At 38.7% G+C, this 19,654-nt stretch overlaps 1 protein-coding gene and 1 long non-coding RNA gene across 5 annotated transcripts in view; one reads left to right on the forward strand and one right to left on the reverse strand.

The window, feature by feature from the left end:
- The window catches only part of LOC112679017 (uncharacterized), a 119,911-nt gene that overhangs the window by 97,558 nt on the left and 2,699 nt on the right, over window positions 1-19,654 (reverse strand). For 2 of the 4 annotated variants that reach the window (XR_007403644.1, XR_007403645.1), the window contains exon 2: window positions 6,571-11,180. This is a non-coding gene — a long non-coding RNA (uncharacterized LOC112679017). Of the gene's footprint in view, window positions 1-2,949; window positions 5,648-6,570; window positions 11,181-19,654 lie in introns of those variants that run through there. The other 2 variants (XR_004814128.2, XR_007403646.1) reach the window with 2 other exon arrangements.
- ITGB1 (integrin subunit beta 1) overlaps window positions 1-19,654 on the forward strand; it is a 140,539-nt gene that overhangs the window by 33,284 nt on the left and 87,601 nt on the right. The window lies entirely within an intron of this gene.

The following is a 19,654-nucleotide window of genomic DNA, read 5'->3' on the forward strand; positions in this document are numbered from 1 at the left end:
CTCCATGCAGGGAGCCTGATGTGAGACTCGATCTCAGGACTCCAGGATCACACCCTGGGCCGAAAGGCAGGCGCTAAACCGCTGAGCCACCCGGGGATCCCTGGACTTCTTTAATAAGCCACTATGAGTTCTTTCTAAATCACTTTTTGATAAGGAGAATAAAAAAAAAAAAAACCCAAAACATAGTTTCCACTCTCTCATTTGATATCAAAAGAGAAAGAAAGCAAATCAAAGACATAAGATAAAATTATAGACTATGGTTAAATATCTCCAATGCTCTGATGGGTTGTTACAAGTTATATTCATTTAATTCTACTGGATGTTATTGAACTGTTCAAATCAGAACTATGTGTTAAATTGTGTTTCGTTATATATCCACAATCACAGTTCAAGTAATAATAATTCACAGTAAGAGTTGTAATTTATCATTTATAATGAACCAGACACTGTGTTAACATACTTCCTAGTATGGAAAATTATGTGATATGCCTAAGATCACACATTCAATAAGTGGAAGATTCCAAGTCATGTTGGTAACAAGGCAAACAAGTTGTCGACATGTTACTATGCATGCAGAAAGTGCTTATCAGATATTAATTGGTCATGATTTTGATGGAATACAATGGAAGTATACTTATTTAGAAAAAGCCACACACCACATGGCTGCATTTTTATAGGCTTGAGTTAAAAACCTACCAAAATTAAGATTTTTATTGCATATAGAATATTTGATCAAATAGTTCCAGATAGTCAAACTAAACTTAGAATAGAAAAAAAAAATGTACCTAGATCTATCTTTAATGAGTAATCTCTTTTCTGACATCATTTTACTTTTGAACAGATAGATTGCATAGGGGACTGGTGTATGAGACATGGTACTAACGAAAATCTCTCCAGTATTTAATACCCAATGATTAAAAGGTGAAATAGCCTTAACCTTGAATTCCCTCACAGTTTCAGTTATACCCTGAACACCACATTTATGCTGTAATTTTATTCCATTTTTGTTTAAAGAAAGACATTCTTATGGGCAAAGCCTATTGAGCTACTGTGGTCAAATATTTATTAAAAAGAGCATATTGATTTGCAGATTATAACTGACCACATATGAACCCTTTTTTCCAGTGACATTCTTATTTAAGATATTGATTAAAGGCTTTTCATACAGAAAGCATTTTTCTTGTCAGTTCAGTTATCCTGGCTTTTGTAATAAGCTAATTTGATTTCCTTTTTTAACCTTTGTTTGATTAGGGGAGCAGACATTTGCATTAAAATTCAAGAGAGATGAAGTCTATCATCGATCTTGACTTCCTCATGGACCTCTTGTACTCAGCGAAAGATGATTTAGAGAATGTCAAGAGTCTTGGAACAGCCATAATGAGAGAAGAAAAAAAAATCACTTCAGACTTACAAACCAGTAAGGGCTTATTTGACAGAAAGGGCAATTGCATTTGGTGGATATGTTTTAAAGAAATCAAATTCAGGAAGTTTAATTTTGTTCTTATGCCAAGTCATTAAAAGATCTATGAGATGAACTGCCATTAATAAAGTACATGCTAGTTAAACCAAAACATTTCAAAACATCTGAAGAGGTTAAACAAAACATGTACATTGTTACTTGCCACAAAGGAAGACTAAAAGTAGATTCTAATGTTTCTTTCTAAACATGTTCCTGGTAAAATACTAACCTCAAGACAAGTTTATGATTTAATCCTCTGCTATTGTCTGAGAATTGTGGAGATAAAACCCATATCAGCCCCAGTCTCCTACTAGTGTACCCCAGGATTAATTGATTGTCTTGTACAATAAGACTCAAAGCTAATTGCAAATTATTTCAGTTACCCTGGCCTCTGGATCCTTTTCATAGGAACCAAGTATTTTGGGGCTTCAGTAGGTTGAATCCATTGCTCATTCCTGTAATTGCCCCCAAAGATCTTTATCTGGATCTTTTCTGGAAGTGGAGGCTCCTTCCATCTTCTGAGGAGTTCCACTGCACTTGAGATTTTTAATGCAAAAGCAATTGAGCAGTGACAATGAACCACTAGGATGTAGTAAATGCTCTGTGGATACACTGAAAGTATATCAGGTGGGCCCACCCATTCATTTTGCTAAGGCTGCTCAGAACATTTTCAGCTAATACAATGCAACAGTGAGCAAAATCAAAAGACAAGAGAAGGAAATAATTAATAATAATTAATGTAATTTAATGCTGTTCTCCTTTATGTTAACATAAGCAAAGATTCTAGGAGTCTAACTTTTTTTAAAACTTTTTTTTAATTTTCTTTTTATTGGAGTTCAATTTGCCAACATATAGCATAACACCCAGTGCTCATCCCATCAAGTGCCTCCCTCAGTGCCCATCACCCAGTCACCCCAACCACTTTTTTAAAAACTCAATTCAATTTGGAAGTAGAAGATACTTGATATTTGACATTAGAGGTAAATCTAGTATTTCTTTTTTTCTATGAGTAATATTATAAAATTATATATATTATATGTAATATATTTAAATTATATATTATATAAAAGACTACAGATTAACTGAAATTGTTTATATGTAAAATATTTTTAAATTAAGAATATAACACAACTAGAATACTTTCAAATTCCATGAAGTTGGGCATTTTTACAGTAAAGATGACACTATTTCATTTGATGTCTACCAAGTAATAAAGATGAAAAATATTCCATTTATAGTAACAAATTTCCAAACTGTTAGTAGTATGAAAATAGAATATCTGTAAAACATGGCAAAAGAATTTAAGAGAGGTATTTTCATGTGTCCCATATGGGCAAATCATTAACTGTTCTTTCATGTTATGAATCCAAAAGTATCCATATTATATTTCATATTGAGTTAAAATCAATATAATGTAATATAAAATTCATCCAGAGGATAATATATTTATGTATTCCTAAGGCATTTTTAGTTGAGGCTTTTACTTGGACTTTTAATTTTTTTTTTTTTTTTTTTTTTTAGACTTTTAATTTTTAAAGTAATGCTGCTCAGCTTCTACCTGTAATGTTCCTCCAGGCTCATGGCTGTCAACAGTCCTAGCACCTGGGAAATCCATCAGACTCATGCCACTGGAGGTTTAGAAGGCAGACACATCATTTTTTTTTAGTATTCAGTTGCCTTTCAAATTCATTGAACAGAATTTCTTATCTCATAACAAAGATTTTACTAGAGTATTTTATGTGTAATTTATCAGAATACCTGCCAAGATGTTCACTTTTTTTTCCTAAGGCAGGAGCTTTAGGGCAGACAAGCTTGAGGTTTAAAAAGCCTGATTTTGCATGCTCTTCATTTTCCCTGTGGTCTCTGAAGTCTAGTTTATTGGTAACCACCATGTTACTGCTCCTGTCTCAACTGGCTCCTCATTACTCAAAGCCAGTAATAATTGGTAAATATGACTAATATCATGTGGAAGGTCACAAAGTTCACTGCTAACCTTCATTCCAGCTCAAAACGTTTTCAAGGTTAATAGATTGATTTTGAGCTGAGATATGATGCATTTATAAAATGAAAGAAAATGAAAATTTTGGCATCACCAATATGTGGATAGTTTTAAATGATTCATTTGCTACATTTGGACTGCAGCTATGAAATTCATTTGATATATATCACATAGTTATATTTTAACCTAGCCATTAGAAAATAAATTAATGATACATTTTCACATTGGACAATTTTACACACACACACACACACACACACACACACACACGCAATCCAGAATGAGAATTAGGGCGCTATAATTTATTAACTATTTCAGCTGAGGAATAACCTGTATGTAAAGTAGAACCTAACCTCTTTCAAAGATGGAGACTACACTAAGATACAGTTCAGTTAAAGCTATAATTCTTGGGCAGCCCGGTGGCTCAATGGTTTAGCACCGCCTTCAGCCCAGGGTGTGGTCCTGGAGACCCAGGATCGAGTCCCATGTCGGGCTCCTTGCATGGAGCCTACTTCTCCCTCTGCCTGTATCTCTACCCCTCTCTCTCTCTGTGTGTGTGTGTGTGTCTCTCATGAATAAATAAATAAAATCTTTTTAAAAAAACTATAATTCTAAGAGGCTGGTTGTTGATTGCTTTCCTTGGTCTCCTTATTGGGACCAAAGACCAATGAAATTCTTGATTTCATCTCAGTTCTGTGTTTCTTCTACTCTGTGGGGCCCTGGCTTCAGTCTATAGAAATCTCTTGTTTTACCACCCTTGATTGGACCTGATAAGAACTCTGGGACTCCAGAGAGGTCCTTATCACTGGCCTTTCTGAACCTGCCCAGTTCTAGGCCCATTCTTACAACCAATTCCTGAGCTTGAATTTCAACTCCTGTTTCGTGAGCGTGAGGATCCCTGGCCTCTGCTTTGGGCCTGGATTTATGGTTTGGCTCAGCTTTGCCTCCAAATAGAAGACAGCTTTTGCTGCGAGTTTTCCAAATCTCTTTAGGCATTATTATTATTATTAAGAACAAGTCACCAAGGCCTGTAGCTTTTTTCTTTCAAATGTTGTTCAATTCACCATTCCTCTGAATTCCATAAGGTCTAGGTTACTAAATGCACCTTTATTTATAGATGCAGGCTCTTCCTATCTCAATTCCTAATTAGCCCAACCAAGATGAATATTATTATAGTCTTCTCTGTCCCCCACCCCCACCCCAAATTACCAGTGACCTCCCCTTTCCTTACAGAACAGCACACAAACCTCGGCTTGGCTTGGCTTGTCTCTCAAGGTTTCCCACCTGTTGTGCCACATTCCTGTTCTCACTGTTCTCAGGGAACAACAGGTGGATCTGTGATCTCCTCTTGACTCAGTTCTCCCCTTGCAGTTGCACATTTAGGATGGTCACTTAATCTATCTGAGCTTTTATTTATGAAAATAAAATCTTCCTTACAAGTTTTTATGAGGGTTAGCTTCACATTGCGTAAAATTCCTGATGTGTTCCATGGTATGTGGCAACAGCACAAAGCACTTATAAGAAGGCTTTGTTTCTGGACTACAGCTGTCACCACTTCTAGAAGACTCTTTGTCTACTCAGTTCCAACTCTGTCTTTAAGGCCATGTCAGATTCCACCTCCTTCACAAAGGCCACTGTGATTAGGCCTAATATAATCTCAAAATGCAATAGTACTTGATCACTTCCTATTTTTATCATTTCCTGGTTTTCCAGGAGTGATGCTCTTGTCTTCTGCACTAGATCATAAGTTCCAGGAGGGAAAACTGAAATTTTTCCCTCTGTCACTAATATTTTGCTGCTTATTAGTCATCCCTGCATTCGGTGTCCCCTGCCCCAAGTATTTCTGTGGACACTGAATGCAGGGAATGTGTTAACATGAATCATTAGTATTTCCCTTTTGTGGTATTCAGCCTTTGTTGAGTACAGTAATACTTGTCCAAGACAGCCTTGTCCATGTTGTCCATGCTCCCTACGTGAAGCATTCCTGCTGTCTGCACCGTCATCCACTTCATGGCTGCTCAGCACATCTGCTGCCCCTAGAAGGTTGTCATGTCCATTGATCATCAACTCATTATGCTGGGGCTCTTGGGTCCTGTTCCTTGTGCCCCCAGCATCTTATGAGAATTTTTAGGAAAACAGTCCTTATTTAGGGGGAAACATTTTCCCTGACACACAAATGTACTGGAAAGCTGCCAGGAAAAAAGCAGAGGGAAATATTCAGAATCCTCTCATCCAACCCGTAATAAGGCTTTATTACTGGGTTAAGCTGGATCCAGTTGCCTTTTTCCCAAGGCTGGTTTCCTTCTAGGAATCCTCAGTACCTCAAGAAAGTAGACTCCTAATGAGGCCCCTACCAGCTCACCAGCCAGCTCTCATTTCCAGCACTGGCACTAGCTGAGCAACAAGCTGGAATCTGCTTTATCATCTTCAACAGCACAGTGCTGGACTCACACATAAAAACCAGGTAAAGTTCAATAGACTGATGATCTTAGTCCAGTCATAATAATTTGGAGCATTAGGTTGAATCTATGCCATGGAATATTTTTTTAATTTCTATTTTGAAATTGTTTATCTTTTTTTAAGATGTATTGATTTATTTGGGAGGGTGGGGGAGGGGGGAGGGGCAGAAGAAGAGGAAGAGAGTGTCTTCAGCAGACTCCCCACTGAGCAGGAAGCCTGATATGGGGCTTGACCTCCTGACCTGAGCCCAGAGCCTAAACCAAGAGTCAGAGGCTGAACCCACTGTGCCACCCAGGTGCCACTCTTGTCTATGTTTTTATAAAAGTAAGAATAAAGGAGAATAATGTCTGTCATTTGAAACATGCAGAGGAATTTACAGCACCAGTCCAAATATCCAGGTTGAAGATGACTCAGCTTGGCAAAAGCACAAGTTCAGAGAACAACTGATTTTGCTTTATGCCCTTTAGCCAGACAACACCAATCAATATACTTCCAACCCAAGACCAAGAAAGGCATGAAAGAATCCTGCTTAGGGTACTTCTGAATCTCTAAAAGGTCCACTGGCCTGAGAATATAAAAACGGCTCCCTCCCGATTTTGATGTCATCATTAGCTGCCCCTGGTCCCTGTAAGCCTCATCCCCAGCCTGGTACCTTTCTGGTTCTTCTTTAACTATCTGTCGCCCTCCCTGAGAGGATGAAAGCAATCCTGATAAGCAGTGATGGAACTTGCTAGAGGCCTCTCATGCAGCAGTGTCCTGGTCTGCAGGAGTCCTGCTCAGATTCTAAAAGAGAAACAAGAAAAGGTGAAGAGTCATTTGAAGAAAGTAAAAAAATTAAGCATTTTTTTAAAGGAGAGAGAAAAGTACTATGTTTCACTATGGCTGACCCTCTGGTTCTTGGTCTCCTAAATGCAATGGGTTTACTTGGTTACTTCCAGGACTTCAAATCTGCATGTAACACCCAACACAAACACATACCCCAGACAGATGCAGACATACACATGCACACAGACTTTTCCTAAATTGAAAATATTAAGACAAACCAACAAGAGATCAATTTCACTGTTGTGGCCATTTTATAGTGACGTAAATTGGGGGCAGTAACGCTACACAATTGATTTTCCAAATGATATGATATACAGATAATGGCGTGGAGAAAACCAGAAGTGACCTTGGAGATCATCTAATTTTATTTCCTCAATTTGTGCATGAAGAAACAGGTCTCAAGAAATGAAATAATTTGTTCAGAGCCAGGGATATGTTCAATAATAAAGCTGACATTAGGACCCAGATCTCTCAAAAATCTACCTTTTTTTTTTCCATTCTGTCCTCATTTGCCCAATCTTGGGGCTTACAGCTGAAGCTGTCTTCTTAACTCTGATTTTTGTACTGGAGTTTTGCAAACAGCTAGGCTGCTCAAGTCTTTTGTGGTTTCCACACATCCTATGTGTACTATATTACATGACAGCCGAAAGACTTGAAAGAAACCTAATTGATACTTTCCTTATTTCTAGTGTTTGGTACATTCATTTAAGAATTCTCTCTCTTCCCTTTCAATTTTCTCTTTTCCCCTGCCTTCCCCCCAATGTTGTGAAGGAGTCATTTCTGAGATGTGAGGGTTTAGTAACTTGAAGCTATTGTCAGAAAGCAAGTAGAAAGCAGAAAGAGGAACCCCAACACCCAGTGCTAGTTCTCGTCAATTATATACCTGTTGGTTTTTTTGCTGTTTGATTTTATAAGATCCTCCCTCTACCACTCACCTTGGGCAGAAACTTACAGAGACAATAGACCATGGAGGAAGATATTGAAGAAAAACTGTTTCCGAGGGGTGGGAGAAAATGGATGGAGCGGACAAATTACAGGGTTGCCTGTTCAGTCATGAGAACGGAAATACGTCTGTGAATCAGTGTATGAAAAGGCTATTTAATAGGATGGGAGAAGTCACTTTAACACCTGTTTCTTCTGCAATTGAATGTGCTAGTGCCAATCACTCATAGTCAGTCTGGATCGGCTCTCCAACTTTCCAAGCAGAAAATGACCTCACCTCTTATTCTTTAAGGATTGAAACAGCAGAACAAGGTCTATTTTTAACAGAACTGGGAGCAATAACCATGGCACTGACTGCTAGGAAAGTCTGTTTTAGAAGGCCTGAGGCCTTGAGGAATCAGAGCCAGGAGAGGGAGAAGAGAGATTGTGAGCTTATATAAACCCAACTACATGAAATGAAGAGTGAGTGCAGAAAATAAAAAATCTGAATAAAAGGTGAACTCATTTTACCCTGAAGATTACTAAGCCTAGAGCCATAAATGCCAACATAAAGAGGAAGAGGCTCTGCCAATGCTTTTTATTGCAATCTGTTATGGTAATGGAAAACCTTCTTTTGAACCGTAGCTGTCTGTGTTGACTTTGGTAAGGTGGAAATTCAGGCCCATTTATTGGGAAAGAAGGATTCCAAGTAAGCTTCAGCAGGATTCGGCCCAGAGCTCTGCACAGTTCCCCAAGAAAGGACATCCTTTGCAGGGACCATGCAACGAAATGTTCATATAAGCTTATTTTTTTCCTACACTTCTCCAAAACTTGAGGCTTCCTCCATACAAATTTGTGGAGATTGCATCTCATCAGAGACTCTTACTGAGCTGTTTTATTCTTTTCCATGCACCCAGACCAGCAGCATGGTAAGCAGTGCAAGGAACACAACATCATGGTTATCTTGGCCTCAGAAATGCATTACCTATACTTTTAGCTTTTGTATTTCTCCAGAGGTGAATAATGCATCTAGAACATATTTCCAAACAGCTTACAACATTTCTTAAATAAAACTCAGTGGCTTTATTGTATTCCAAACTTCTGGCTTATTCTTAACTTATGTTCACTGAGAGTTTCTCCAGTGAGACATTGAGAGACTTCGGGACTCCCAGGTGTGTATCTCACTCAGTTATTTTACAGTATAGGGGGAAAGACATATAGGTAAACAAATAAGAAAGATGCCACATAGTAAGTTATAAGAAGTTATAGTATATAGGATGTTGTGGGAGTGTAAGTAAGGTGATAATGAATTTGGCCAGTGGGAGGGAGTTCAAGGAAAGTCTCATAGAAAAAAGATGTCTGACCCAGTTCTTGTGGTGGAGGGTGAGTTGTGTTTCAAACAGGAAACAACATTTGCAAAGGCCTAAACGTGTGAATATATGTGACACATTCAAAGAATAGCCAGTAGTCTGATCTGGCCAGAGTGTTAGGTGTATGTGGTAGGGAAGGTGGAGACTGGGCAGTGAGCGGTAAGAGATGAAACCAGAGAAGCAAGTTGGAGCTGAACCATGAAAAGCTGTGTACCAGATGCTAAGGACTCAGAACTTTCAGCAAAGAGCAGAGAACCCCCTTGACCTAACAGCCACATTCTTCTTCACAGTACAAAGACATCACTTGATTTTTACCTGTAGGGGGTTTCCCTTCTACAAGGCTTGGTAACGCATTCTGCAAACCCATTCACTTCCCTTAATAGAGAATTAATAATAACCTTACAGGAAGATTACATTTCCCAGCTTCCCACACAGTTACATGGAGCCATGTGATTGAGTTCTAGCCAATGAAATGCGAGCAAATGCAACAGATGCCAGTTCCAGAAACCTCTGGTGAAGGACTCTCAGACTCCAAAGATGGCAGAGTCATTGGATGGAAGGATCCAGAGTGTCAGTGCTGCTGCATGGGGGCCATCCACCAAATACTTAAACTAAGACCTCAATGAGAAATAAACTTTCTATTCCATTAAAGCTACAAGGAGTTGGAGATCATCCATTCTAGTAGTCAAACTATCCTAATTCAGTGGGTGAAGAAATTCTCAGGGGAAAAGTAGCTGCTCACACATGATATATCTCAGTGTATGGATAAATACCAATGGTGCTAGCTTGCTTTTCTCCAGAAGGACTTCTGGTGCATATGTCTAGCCCCAGATTCACTCTGACTCTAATTTATTGGTGGTTCCCCCAGTCTTCCAGCCCTGATTGACCACATACATATGGAAGTGCAGAACCAGTTCCATAAAACCAAGTCAGTTCTCCCCTTGCTGTTCCCATCCTGTACACATCATTCAGGGTGTCTGTTGTGTTTCATGAGACTCTTTCCTCAAGGCCACTCTTGATTTTAATTTGGTTTAATCCATATATAAAATAAGAATTTATTTAGGGAGTATTTGGGAGCTTCAGCCTAAGTCTAAGCTCCATGCCTCTCAGGAGATAAATCTGGAATACAATTTACAGAAAATTCTTCTTCCAGGAAAATCTGAGCCGGTTCCGAAAAAATGAGAGTAAGAAAAGGGTGAAGAGTCAAGGATGAGCACACCTCAATTAGAATTCTAACATTTGCTATGATGAGCTTGTAACATGGCTTTAATCACTGTTTTCTGACCTGTTATTTAAAAAGAGTTTTTGAATCCAAAGACTTGGGGTAATTTGTCCTAAAAAATGTCTTTGAATGTAACACTCAGAAATTTGAACTCATTTCACTATCTGGTACCTTAAGTTTTTATATTCTCCGATTCTGGGTAAAAGTATAGCTTAATAAATCTGAGAGGAAGCTGAGAGCTCCTCTGAAGGGATCCAATTATTGAACATGCTGTGATAAGGTTACCATCATGTTTTTGGTAATCCTGCATTGAGCTTTATGATTTCACAAGTTACAACTGGCATCAATTTAATGAATTATTTCTTGAAGATATCTCTAACAGCACTTTTCAAAGCTTTATTATTGCCATATTTGAGTCTTCTTTAAAGTTGCTTTTATTAAAGCCTGCTGAGAATTTAGACAAGATGATATAGGTCATGCCACAAAAATGAGAGTTCCCAGAGGTAGAATCTAGAAAATGATTCCACACCATGGAGTCAGACTCCCCAGGATGAAATCTTGACTCTACCACTAAGAAGCTGTAGGACTTTGGATGATGTTCTCAACCTCTCCGTGCTTCAATTTTCTTCTCTATCAGGAGAGTTATAGCAATATCTGCCTCATAAGGCATGGAGATTGTATCATTTGTTCACAATTATCCATTTCCTTTTCCTCTTTTCCACTTTTCCCTGTAGGCATCCTCATCCCACTGATTGAGGATAGAGACTTTGTGACTTGACAAGATGGGCCATAAATATATGAGCCATTTGCCTCTTCTGAGCTGAGGTTCTTAGAGGCATTGCATGTTCCCACCAGCCTGTGTGTTCTGATCCTCATCCTGAGACAATCAAGGCTCATGGAGTGTCTTCTACTTCATCTTGGATTCTGGAATGAGAAGACATAAGGAGCCGAGTCCAGATGAGTCCAGCAGAGCTACAAGTATCCAGAAATTCCAGAACGTTTAGGGTTGAAAATGGAAACTTTCTCATTTTTAACATGTTAAAGAGTCTCAAATTAAGACAAAGACTGCTCACAGATCCCACACACCCATTGTCATCTACTGATTATATTACATGGCCCTAGTAAATTATCCCAGTTAGACGAATGGCTCAGAGAAAAGAAACTAAAGACGCTGTTCACCTGAAGCTTGATAAGATCAAAGTACCTATGAAAGCATCTCTTAAAAAGTAATGGGTATGGGTATTGACTTACATGGAATTTAGTGGAATCAAACTGATCAAAAAGAAAAACAGTTTTGCAGAGAAATCTATTGCCAAAGCACTTGCAACCTGGATTAGAAGAGATTATAACTATTCAAATCATAAAATAACCCTTGGGTCTCCAATCTTCTACAGGTGCCAAGTCTAAGATAGCTTCTCAGTCACAAATGGCATCTTTTCCAATATTCACTTCAGAAAAGGCCATGGAGGATAATGGAGAAGGAAGAGCTGTCCAATCAAGCATCGTGGAGAACAACAGGCTGAGAAATGACTCCCAGAAAACATAACTGGAACAAATCAAGGAACATTCCCTGCCATCAGGGTGGAGGAGCTTGCGATTTCTGCTCAGTGAAACATCAGGACTGCTATTAACCAGTGACGGGTATGTACCACCCACTCTTCCAATCTTTTATGAAGGTGTCCCTACTCTACTATTATATTATATTGCTTTGGGGGGAGGAAGAGGACAACTTTTCACTTTAGTTCATGGGCCTCTGAATCAAGAAATGCAGCAAGCAGACATGATATATATTCATGAGATTCTTGGCCTCTGAGCCCAGTGCCTGGTAGTTTTAAGTATCCGGGGGAGAGGTGAGAGCATTTTGTGGGCAGAAGAGCAAATTGGGGCAAATTACATATTTTGATTATTTATCTTCTCACTACCATTGCCAGCCTTCTAGGTAAAAGGAATATACTTGTTCGCTCCACTGGCTATGTGACTTGCTTTGACCAAAGGGACACAAATGAATGATACATCTGTCATGACTGAAAAGATAATTTTGGAAGCATTGCAAGTTTCCACCAGCCTTTTTGCTGTCTCAGAAATTGTCTTTAGTCTGGTTTTCAGAATGAGAACACATGTAGAAGCCAGCACAGGCCTGAAATGCTGCAGCTAACCTCTAGCCCCAATGTAATGTGAGCCTGAAATCAATACTTGTTGTTATAATCCACAGAGGTATTGATGTTGTGTATTACAACAACAAAAGTTAATACATGAGAGTATTTTGAGGATTTTATGTGATAACACATGCTTCATGCAATGGCTAGCACATCCTAAATTCAAAATAAATGTTAAATTCTGTCATTGGTGTGTATATCTCCAGTCACCTATATAATAGCTCTAGAAACAGAATTGGCATTTTTCAATATTTGTGGAATGATTGAAGGTGAATTATTGAAATGTATACCCTTTGTAATTAAAAACGGTGCTTGAAATAGAGAATCACCTTGCCAGTCCCTATGAATCTCTTGAGACACTCAGGAAATTGTAAGGGACATAGTTGCTTCATCTATATTTGAAATACGTGGACTGAGGAAGCATATCATATGAATGATAATTTTAAAAACCATCAACAGGGAACCCTGGGTGGAGCAGCGGTTTAGCGCCTGCCTTTGGCCCAGGGCGCGATCCTGGAGACCTGGGATCGAATCCCACGTCGGGCTCCCAGTGCATGGAGCCTGCTTCTCCCTCTGCCTATGTCTCTGCCTCTCTCTCTCTCTGTGTGTGACTATCATAAATAAATAAAAATTAAAAAAAATAAAAAATAAAAAAATAAAAACCATCAACAAATGTTTTTGGCCATAGGATAATTAAGTTTTCTAGTATGAAATAGTTCTGGAACTATAAGAAACTCTTCATCAGTTGTTATGGTGCCAAATACTCAGCAAACTGAATGAGACTCAAATTCTTGGTAATAGGGCTTTTTGAGAATGCCATTTCAGAGAAGAACATAAAATTCTTTCTGAGATTTTTAGAGTATTCTCCCAAGCTGACTTTTGAAGATATTGTTGATAAGTTCTAAGGTTATTTGTTTTTGGACCTTAAAAGCTTCCTACAAATAAAGCTGTAGTAACAAGGAAAGAAGGGTGATGCAAGTGGATAATAAAAATTATGAGGGATTTTTTGGGGGACCATTTAAAATTAAGACGATTCCTTGGAAGGGCACATCCTTTTAAAATCTGAAATCTCTCCTTAGAAATAAAAGGATGTCCCAGAGTGAATGAAATACTGTCTTGAATCTCCTCCATTCTGAAGCCTGCAAAGTTTTAAGTCAGCGGATGGATGTTAAGAGTTGATGAGTTTTCTTTTTTTAATATAATCGTTATTCATCATGGCATAACCTACATTTATATAATGAATTCAATTTGAAGTACTTTCACATCCTTTATGCTTTTATTCTCCACATCAACCCCATGAGTCAAGCTACACAGGCTTTATTCTCATCTTTATTTAACAGGTAACAAAACACAGGCTCAAAGAGGTTGGAAGACTTGCCCAAAGTTGCATAGCCAATAGCAGTAGAGATGGCTCATTTTGCCTCAAGACCATTGCTCTTTTATCTGTTTTTAAACTCAATTAAAAAGTACCAGCTGACTTCCAGTATTTAAATGGCAGAATAAAGGTGTAACTGTCCTTTCCCTCTGTCCTCCAGAAACATGAGAAGCAGAGCTGCATGATGAATCATGGTTATCTCATCCATCCATGAAGCAAGGTGGAGGTAAGAGATTGAGCATGGCAAACAGTGCTGCCAATCTCTGTTGGGCACGAAGAAGTCTGAAAGAATTCACTCCTGTACATGGCTCTGCTGGGAGGAACTTCCCAATGACTTACAAAGCTCTATCCCTGCTTCTTAACCACCACCTGCAGCTTGTTCAGAATGCCCATTGTGGTGAGGATGAGTGATAACCAGATGGGATCATAATAGGATTTAGAGAAAGGATGGAATGGAACAGAGTGTGGGGGCTAGGGGGCAGTGGTGACAAATTAGAAAGCATCACCAGAAATGTGCACTACAGACCAGACAGAAATTGGCATCAAGTATGTACATTACTATGAATCCACAAAGGGAAATGGAGCTATTGATTGATGAAATAAGTGTTTCTCATTGGATTACAAGGGCTCCGGGAAGCTAAAGGGAAATAATAGATGAAACAAACCCTCGAGGAAATATGAGGGTAACTTTGAACACAGCACGAAGGAGAACAGTCACTGCTGAGAGCACATGAGGAACGTAGCCAACAAGCGTGAGAAAGTGAAATGATGCTAAACAAGAGTGGGAAGGTATTGGGGATAAATTATCAATAAAGAAGACACATTCATGAGCTCCAGAATTAATGAGACTGGAATCTAAATTCTAAATGGCACTTCTTATTCAAGGGGAAAAAACTCACATCAGACCGTCGTCATCCTAATAAAGTCCTGGATATCCAAGACAAAAAAATTTCCTAACAATGGAAACATTATATAAACAACACAATTCAAAGGCAAAGGGATATAAAGAGGAAGGTAGAGTGTTCCTTATCATTCACAGCCAGGCATCAAAGCTGATAAGCCATTAACATTACTTTTTAAAATATTCAAATATAAGCATTAAGAAAAATAATACAAATCAAAACCAGCTACTGGAAAGGAATACTGGGAAGAAGAACAGGAAATTGCTGATTTCACCATCGATACAGTATGGAGTCAAACACTGCTGATCAAAGAAATAGAAGTCTTAAGTACACTACATTCTTATAAAAACAAACTATCAGAGAAAGAATTTAAATCTTTCATATTATCAGCAAAAAAAAAAAGACAAAACACATAGTGAGAGATAGAAATAGAAGCATCAAAAAAATCAGAAATATATCATTATGACAAAAATAATATCTGTCATATCCACTTTATCCACCAAATATATTTTTATATATGTGAATGATGGATGTACAAAGATGTCAACCGCAGAGTTGTTTGTAACAGCAAAAGGCTGGGAACAATTTACAACTTTATTAATAGGGACTGACTGAATAAAGTATAACAGAGCCATAAAATGGAATACTATACAGCAGTCAAAAATATTGACACAGCTTCAAAATCATACTATTATATTTAAAAATAGAGGATAGAATACACAATAATTTGTATGAAAAGGCAAATGTACATATAACATATCATCTCTGTATGTGTGCATACATACTATCTTTGGAAGAACAAAGAAATGGGTAAAACAGATGTCACCAGAGAGGGAAAACTGTATCCATGGAGGACGATGGCAAGGAGAGTAACTATTCACCCTGTACTCCTCTACACTTCCAGAACTGCATATGTCTGCAGAGTCTGTCTAACCAAAACCACATAAATTAAGTAACATATAAAAGGGAAAAACCAAATGGTTGACCTGTTATGGAAGTGCCAATTTATAATAGGTTGAACATGAAAATAATTCCCTGCCTAGAACATCTCTGAGCATCCAGTTTGCTTCCATGTGCCATTGAAATGTAAGATTTTATTTTGCCTTAGAGCCACTTAGAGTTTGACTTAGAAGGGACTTGAACACATATATCACCACCTTCCAGATAGGAACGGTCCAGACCAGCAGCCTAATGTCTACTTCAAGAGAAGGGTAGAGAATGCCCAACATTTGTGGCATGCTGATCAAACACAAGGAAACTGAGTTAAATCAGATTGAAGTCACAGTTATAGTTAGATGGATGGTGTGTCAAGGGGCACACCGTGACATTCTGTGAAGCCACTATTACTCTTCAATTCTTAACTTTTTAAAAATTTTTTTATTCATGAGAGACAGAGAGAGAGAGAGAGGCAGAGATACAGGCAGAGGGAGAAGCAGGCTCCATGCAAGGAGCCCGACGCGGGACTCAATCCTGGGACCCCAGGATCACGCCCTGGGCGGAAGGCAGGTGCTAAACCGCTGAGTCACCCAGGGATCCCCAATTCTTAACTTTTATAAGAGAATGGCCACTCCCACTGAGAGTACCCTCCTGCAGACATCATTCAAAATTACAATACATGTCTTTCTTTGCCTGTATTTTGTGGATTTTTTTCAGCTTTCTACTAACAGATTATAATCTCCAGACCTAGACCTGAGGGACAAACAAGTCACACAAGACTATTCACACAGTGTGATCTTCCACAATTTGCTGTTTCAAGGCATGGGGGAAAAAAAAGAATCACAACTGCCTAGGGAGAAAAAAGAATTATAAGGGCAGCCTCCCTCTGGAGAGCTGAATGTGATCCTTTAAGGCCAGGATTTCCATCTTTTAAAAGGCACGTCTCTGTTCTAATCAATCAAGCTTTCATTTCCCAAGGCAATAACCTCTCCTAGGCACTCAAGAAATCAGAAACGAGAGCCATAGTACATGAAAAGTCATTACAGTATTTTCTACTGAGTTGACTTGCTCCAAAACCCTATCCAGGATTTTTTTCAGCAGAAAATCTGATTTTCCAATATATCATGGGATGTCAATACCATCTATCAGGGCAAATCTGTCACATTAAGCAGAAATGATGTAGTTTGCATCCGGAACTTACAGAATAGAGTTTCTGATAAATTTGAGAAGAATCAAAGATAAGCAATAGCCCCCTGTGTGTCCAACCTCACATTCTTGGGTTATACTGATTTGTGAGGACTGTGTCCAAAGTTAACTGATGAGATATTCTGGGCTGCAGGGTTTCTGATCCTAGTTACTTGTGATAGCTAGTGGCTTTCCAGATGTCTTTGACCCTTTTATTGGTCATGATTTCAGTCCTCTGTCTTCTTCATTAACAAAGTTTTGTGTGAAGGGATAGGAAGATTCATAAAATCTGGGTGATTCACACAGTGAAAATCGATAGTACAAGATATTTTATAAGGATTTTTTTCCAAAGTGCCACATTAGAAATTTGCTCAGGAAACATTCAAATTTTCACAAGACTGGAACAGTAATTTTCTCTGCAAACATATTCTGGGAGCTGCATAGTCAATAATATATCATGATAAGAGTTTGTATCTTAACACATTGGTATATGGGTAGTTAATGGATGTGAAGTCCTAAGGCTTGGCTTCAGGTCACAGGCCCACAATGTCACCACCACCACCACCACCACAGGATGGGGCATAGAAGGCCTGAAGCCCATTTAACTTTCTAAGCCTGAAAAACAGGGACAGGATAGCTGGTCTACCTTCTCTCAGGCCTCTTGGGAGGATTGATGGCAGTGAAGTTTGTGCTTATATTTTGTGTGCTTTGAAAGGGATGTCATTATTCTACAGGGACTTCTTTCGTGGTAGTAACTGGCTTTTCATGAGTACTCTGCACCTAACGCTTTATATGGAAGTTTTCTAGATGGAGGTAATTCTTTAAAAAAAAAAAAAAAAAAACTTTATTGGTATGATTGACATACAAAAAGCCATGCATAGTAAATGTATCTAACTTGAGGAGTTCAGAGATAAGTATTCACCCATGAAACCATCACCACAATCTATCCCATAAACATATCAATCACCTCCCAAAGTTTCCCCCTGCCTTCTTTATTTATCTAAATGTTTGCGATAAGAATACTTAACAGAAAATCCACCTTCTAAGCAAAATTTTTAAAAGTATACAATACAGTATTGACTACAGGCTCTGTGCTCTACAGTAGATCTCTAGGACTGATTAATCTTGCAAAATTAAAACTTCTTGATCTAATTTCTAGGTCAAAATTTCCTACCACTAATTATCATAAAGGTTTTTTATAAAAAAAATAAATAAAAATAAAGGTTTTTTATAGCTCAGTTGGAAAATAATATTTTTATGTGTTAACAGCGTTAGCATTAGATAAAGGTAATAATATTGCATTTCTTGATACTTTTAGATTAATTCTGATCATTTCCTCAGACATGCAGCTATAAAAGTTGCTGGTTACAACTTATTCATTTAGATTTACTTTAAACAGTCTAAGCCTTATTCTACTGCTTTTTGTTCAATTAATGCACATAGTTATTTTAAGCTAGTAGAATCATTTAACAATCTTCTAAGTATCTGTTTTCCAGATATTTAATAAGGACAAATTTCGGCAATGCCATCCCTCTGAACTGCTTAGCTGCATGTAGATGTGACATTTTCATTTTGCTACTGAGTCTTCCCACCAAGCTAACCAGGCTGTGGAGAGAGTGCGTCAGTGGAGGGACCTCTAGCTATACATCTGGGAATGGAGGCAGAAGTCACTCTGCTACTGTGCTGGTGAGTCACCCAAGGTGCACACAGGATGGAAAATGAATCCATCCTGTGGCCAGAGTTGGAACTATCTGGAAATCCTCCCTGTTTTTCTTTACAACGCTGGCTAAGATAGACTGGCTGTAGTGGACTTTTACTGCTTAGCAGCAGTGTGAGCCTGGGTGTGCCAAGATTCCTTTTGGCAGGTGAGAGGTCAGGAGACAATTGGACCCATAGTTGTTTAAGGGTCCCAACAAATCGTTTAATCCAAGAGCTGTGCTGAAGAATGTCATATCTGCCCAGGGAACCAGTTTGTGGTTTTCAAACAGGTCAAATGGGTGTGGGCTGAAAATGTGGCATAACCACCAAGAAAGAACCGAAATTGCCAAGCAGGAGACACAGCTACACACCCTGATTCTAATCTGTTGCTTGGCTTCTTCCTACACTATGAGCTTAGGACATTTACCTATAAAAACATAATGTATGTAGTAGCTGAAAATAAAGAAGGGTTTAATGCATTGCTTCATCTATTACTACCAGTCCAATGGTAGCAAAATGCGCCAAGAGAAGTTCTAGAAAAAAAGGAGCCCCCAGAGCCCCTGTCCAGTCACTGTCATTGACAAGAGCAAGTCTTGCAAGTGCTCTGGGCCACTCCATCCTCATTAGTCAAATGGAAATAACAGCACCAGCTCCATTCTTCCTCACAGAATTGTGCTGAGGACAAAGAAAACCAATGAGCAAGTACCCAAGAGTTCCCAGTGCTCCCAGAAGTGTTGACCCTGAGGGGGGCTTGAAAAGGGTGAAGAAATAATACCTGGCCTGGAACATTTCACAATAGATTTTGGAGGAATTGAAACTTGTGAAATAATGGTAAACCATTAGACAGTATTTGCACAAGTGCTGGCCTACAGAATAGAATCTGTAATTCCCCCAAGGCTTCAAAGGCCATGAGAGGGTACCCAGGGAGGGGCCACAGATGCGCTGGATCCTGAAAGGTGAAGCAAAGTTCGCTGGGCAGAGGAAGCAAAGACAGACATTTCTCATGAAAGGAACTGCACCAACGAAGACTTGAAGGCAGCAATGAGCAGGGCTGTTCAAGGGACCATAAAGTGACTGGCAAAATGTTCAGGAAGAGTAGGGAAATGAAATTGTGCAGAGAGGATGACCCCTGATTAAAGCAACAAT

The sequence above is a fragment of the Canis lupus genome, chromosome 2 (assembly GCF_003254725.2).
Source record: "Canis lupus dingo isolate Sandy chromosome 2, ASM325472v2, whole genome shotgun sequence".
In the NCBI taxonomy this organism is placed as follows: Eukaryota; Metazoa; Chordata; class Mammalia; order Carnivora; family Canidae; genus Canis; species Canis lupus.